Below are 5,339 nucleotides of genomic sequence, written 5' to 3' on the forward strand. Positions count from 1 at the left end.
CCTATTTTTAGAATTTACTTTAGAACAAGTGTAATTGTGAGTTCTTTCTCTGTATCTATGAAATGTAAAACTTTAAAATACAGGATGTGGCAAAAGTCGGTCTACAGTTGTGAGTGCACAAAAGAGTTTATTCTTGTATTATCATGTATTAATCATTGTATACTTTCCATACAAACAACTGTCCGCCTACTTTTGCCTCTCCCTGTATGTAAATAAGTCTCTGGCCAGCTTTATGACCTTGGATTGACTTTCTCAAGTTTCTGTGGGAAGGTAGAAGCCTAAGTTCCTCAGATAGAAAAACTACCTCCAATCACAGAAGATTGTCTGTGCAATTTCTAAGCGGATTGCCTGTGATGTCCACCACATTCTGGTTTAATGTTTATTCAATATGAAATCATTTTCTTTTACTTCTACCTCTCTGGAGAGGTTTGCTGAATATGGAGAAGATTTTGTTTTCAATTATATTTCCTCAACACTGTCCTCCTGCAAGCACCATTCTTTTACAGCAACATATCTTGCCTTGGGGTACAAAGGCATCCTCCCTTCCACAAAGGAAACACTAAACATTTATTTTTCTTGATATTATTGGAAATGAAATTTTGTCTTAATTTTCTTGAATTATTTGTTGTTACTGTATAAAAATGCAACTGATTTTTGAGTGTTGATTTTGAATCTTACAAACTTGCTAAGTTTACTATTTCTAACAGTTTTTTTCATATTTTCCTTAGGGTATTTATTTATTTTTAATACACGTTCATATACAAACAAAAGGGTATGAAAGGACACATAGTGAAAAGACTCATTCTCTTTTCCTTCAGGCATTCACTTTCCCTCCCCCGGTTATCGATTTCTTATGCACTCTCCCAAAGATATTTCTTACCTATATGAGCAATTACTATATCCTTCTACTATCCACACTATTGTGTACCTTTATTTTGTATACTCATCATATAATAGCAATATATAAAATGCCTCCTCATTTTATGACAACCATAAAGCTGCATTTTTATTAGTGACTTCTTTTTTGGCAGCACTTTAGTATGTCTGTTATATTTTATTTCTTCCTACTGTTCATTCATGCATTTCAGAAAGTTTTCACTGAATAGCAGTTTAATGTTTCTTAATTTTGCCCTTTTCCTTCCATGATACATGTAAGGTTAGTAACATTTGCAAAATGATTCTCTATTTCACTTGCCTTTTTCTTACTGACCTATACTAGTAAATTTTGTCTAAATTTCGTCTCAGGGGAGCTGAACAAAATATTCGCTAATGACAATCTACTTTCAACTTCTTGAGTTGAGAAATCTCAACCAGTTTTGAATTCAGATCTGAACTCCACACATTAAGATACTTTCTGATTCTCCTGTCATGTATCTCCTCTTTGTTCTTTTCCTTTAGAGTATTAGTTTCAGAAATTAATGTGGCCTTTTTTCTTAGGTGAATATAGGCAATTACTATATTCAATTTTTAGTTGAAATTTTTCTGACTTTTGAAATTGTGGGTAAGTTATATGCTCAAAAACCCCTGTTGGCTTAAATGGAGAATGGATTTATGGCACAACCAAACTATAAATGCTCAGTAAGTCATTGGATTAACCATTTAAAACTAGGGAATCTTAATTATTCTATAGTATACTCAGAACTTAGGTGCCTTAAAATTTTAAAGCAGCAAATATTCTTATTTCCTCCTAACATATAAAAGGCTTATATGTGGCAGATTCCATTTACTCTATAAAAAGAGAAAAAGCTATAATTGTATAATTAATTAATGGATAAGCACCAGTGATTTGCATCATGAAGCTATTTGAGCCCACTAAACCCTCCCCCTTTCTGAGGCCTGACTAGATGGCATTAACTTACCAAATCTCTTGTGGTCGGCACTTTTGAGATAACACTTGCACATCAAACTTGACTAAGTTAACCCCTAGTCACATTCAAACATTTGCCATGTCTTGGCCTCTGTTGAATCCCATAGGTCTCCTGTGATTTCTGAGGCCCGTGGCCATTTATTTAGGGTTAAGAAACTGTTGATGACATAGAAATAGCCACTCACCTGGGGATAAAGCATCAATAAGCTGCAGTGGCCTGCAAGATAGACTATTAAAAAAAAACAACAACAACAAAAAATAACCTAAGGCTTCAGCCTGGCTGGCATAGCTCAGTGGTTGAGCATCAACCTATGAACCAGGAGATCATAGTTTGATTCCTGGTCATGGCACATGCCCAGGTTGCAGGCTCAATCCCCAGGGTGGGGCATGCAGGAGGCAGCTAATCGATTATTCTCTCTCATCATTGATGTCTCTATATCTCTCTCCCTCTTCCTTCCCCTCTGAAACCAATAAAAATATATTTTAAAAAAATCAAATCCCTATGCAGACCATAGAGAAGTAGGTAAGTACACACATGGACAAGCTTATAGCTTTATGTTCTTTAAAATCTGCAGTTTCACATGCACCAATCCTAAAATTTGATGATGAAATCTAAGCATAGCATGGCAGCTGGTGGGATTCTACCCCAAGAAGTTAGGCTCCTCCAAGAAGGAGAGGTCTGCTGGCTACATTGGTTGGCTCCTCATTTTTTATTGTTGTTTGTTTTTTTCCTTCTTTGGATCTCAGTCTGCCTCCACTGTTCGCATTTTTTATCCCCAGTGAAAAGGTTTGTGTATGGTTTTGGTTTGTTCCCATCAGTCACTCAAAAGAAAAGATACCCAAAGGCAAGGACATCAATCACCTTTGTGAAGGTCCCTGGGAAGTCGTAATTTATGTGTTGGTAGTGGATGTATTCCACCCTTTACAGGGCAGAACTGCTAGACTGGGAGCGTGGTTAAGAAAACAGCCATCATTAACCTTATAGCTTTCCCAATGAGAAAGGCATTGCAAACTGGCCAAGGCCAGTGGCTATTTCAGAGCACAAAAGGGGCCCCACACAGGGTAAAAAGCAGGTGACCAGGGTCTTGGCACGGGTTTAAAGTAATTTCCTCTAAACAATTACCCTCAAAGAAATGGAAATCAGTAAAATGGTCTCAATAAAATGTCTAGAGAAGTCCAAATCTTATCATATATCCCTTCATGTTTTGTATAAAGAGGATTTTGCTTGCTTCAGAAATCTCTTGACTGGCTTATTTCAGTCTGATTTTATTTTTACTGGCATCATTTCCCTTAGCTGCTAAGATTAAAGTAAAAACCACTAAATTACATTTGTTAGGGTATTAAAACTACATGATAGGTTCTTTCTAAAAGGGGTGGCTCTGCATAGATGATTTAACAATAAATATTTCTCAAAAAACTCCATCCCAACAAGAAAAGGAGAGTTATTGAGCAAGAACCAAAGATCTAAGGATGGAGAGAGTGCTGGGGAGAGTGTAGGTATGGAAAGTGAGTCCAGGTAAAGGATGTTTAACCCCATGTGTCCTCTCACCAGGGACCGATGACTTCCTGCTTTACAAATGCTTACAGACTATGATGAAAGGTGGTGGTGTTTCTGTCCATCATTTTTGCTTTGTATTTTAGTATTCATTTAAAAATAGAATTAAAAGAAAACAAGCAGAATTATGGTGCCAGAGATTCAATGGTGGGTCCCAAACAGGATCTCCATGGGAAATTAGCTTGGATAGGATACCACATCATAGATCTGGTCCACAATTGTGGATCCAGAAACTTTATTTTTCATGTTACATTTTATTCGGTTAGACTTATCAGAATAGCCTCCTACCTCAGTTTCCATATTTGAAGGAACAGGTAAAAATTGTATTTGGCTTAGAATTTTGTGAGGACAAAAATTGTTAGAACATTGCTTGATACCGATCGTGCAACAAATGTTCGTTGTCATTCTTAGTTTTATTTGAAGTCTCAGCAGACCTACGTTAGCTTATCAACTTATGAACTATATGTTTCAGGGGGTGAGAATTATTTTCTCCTTTCAGAATATTTTGGTCAGGACATCAACATAATTGGTAAGCTGCATTAGTTTTGAGATTATTCTTTTATGAGAGAAAGAAAAGTGGAAGAAAAGTTCTGAGTGGTGGTGGTAAATATTTGACTTGGGCTCTAAAGAATCTGCTAAACTACCTGCCACCCCATCCCAGTGTACCATAGAGAGTCCTTCAGGCAGCCAGCAGGACTGCCTCTCAACCCTGTTTGATTGTTGAACTACTGCGTCTTATTTTCTAGTTTTGAATGTGGCAATCTTCCATGTATTCATATAACTACATGGGGGCGGCCATCTTGTGTGTTGGAGTGATGGTCAATTTGCATATTACCTCTTTATTAGATAGGATGAACAGTGGTGGATGTTCAGCAGAACAAGAAACATCTATCCGTTTAGAGTGCTGGTTTGATTAGAGAAGCTCCATTTGGACTTGATAAAGAATCTTTAAAAATATTATAAACCTGTGTTTTGTTGGCTGGTTGATTCCAAATATATCACATTTAAGAATGTTTCAAAGAGTAAACTTTCAACTCACTTTTTATTTATTTATTTTATTTATTTTATTATTTTATTGTTTAAAGTATTACAAATAGTAGTACATATGTCTCCCCGTCTGCTGGCAGCTCCCACCTTTGCTGCTCCCACATGCAGCCAGCACCAGCTCTACTTGCACCCGCTGATGGTGCGGAGCAATTAGGGCCAGCGCCAGCAGTGAGTGCAAGCGGGGCTGGAGCCGTCAGTGGGTGAGAGTGGCAGCTACTGCCCTGGTCACCCCTCAAGAGCAGGGCGAGATGGAGAAACCCTGAGGGGCAATTGGGGCCAGCAGCTGCCTCTTACACCTGCTGCCAGCAGCAAGCGATCGGGGCCAGTGCCGGGAGCTGGCAGTGGGTGCAAAGAATTTTCAATAACCACCAGAGGCTCACCCTGAATGCACCCGCTGATGGTGCAGAGCAATTAGGGCCAGCGCCAGCAGTGAGGGCAAGCGGGGCTGGTGCCGTCAGTGGGTGAGAGTGGCAGCTACTGCCCCAGTCACCCCTCAAGAGCAGGGGGAGATGGAGAAGCCCTGAGGGGCAATTGGGGCCAGCAGCTGCCTCTTGCACCTGCTGCCAGCAGCAAGCGATCAGGGCCGGTGCCGGGCGCTGGCAGTGAGTGGAAAGAATTTTCAATAACCACCAGAGTCTCACCCTGATGACAGTGACCAGTTTTCTGCCTTGGTCGGGGGCCCCAGCTCACCTGTTTCACCATCCCACTGTGACCTAAGCGCGTCATGTTCTGCACTTGGCCGCCTGCTGCTGATGCCCGCTATGTTCTGCTTGTGCCCCCTAGTGGTCAGCACACGTCATAGCGACCAGTTGTTCAGTTGTTCCACCATTTGTTCTATTTTCATATTAGGGTTTTATATATATAGACTAG

Source organism: Myotis brandtii, unplaced genomic scaffold, assembly GCF_000412655.1.
Source record: "Myotis brandtii unplaced genomic scaffold, ASM41265v1 scaffold5, whole genome shotgun sequence".
NCBI classification, from domain to species: Eukaryota; Metazoa; Chordata; class Mammalia; order Chiroptera; family Vespertilionidae; genus Myotis; species Myotis brandtii.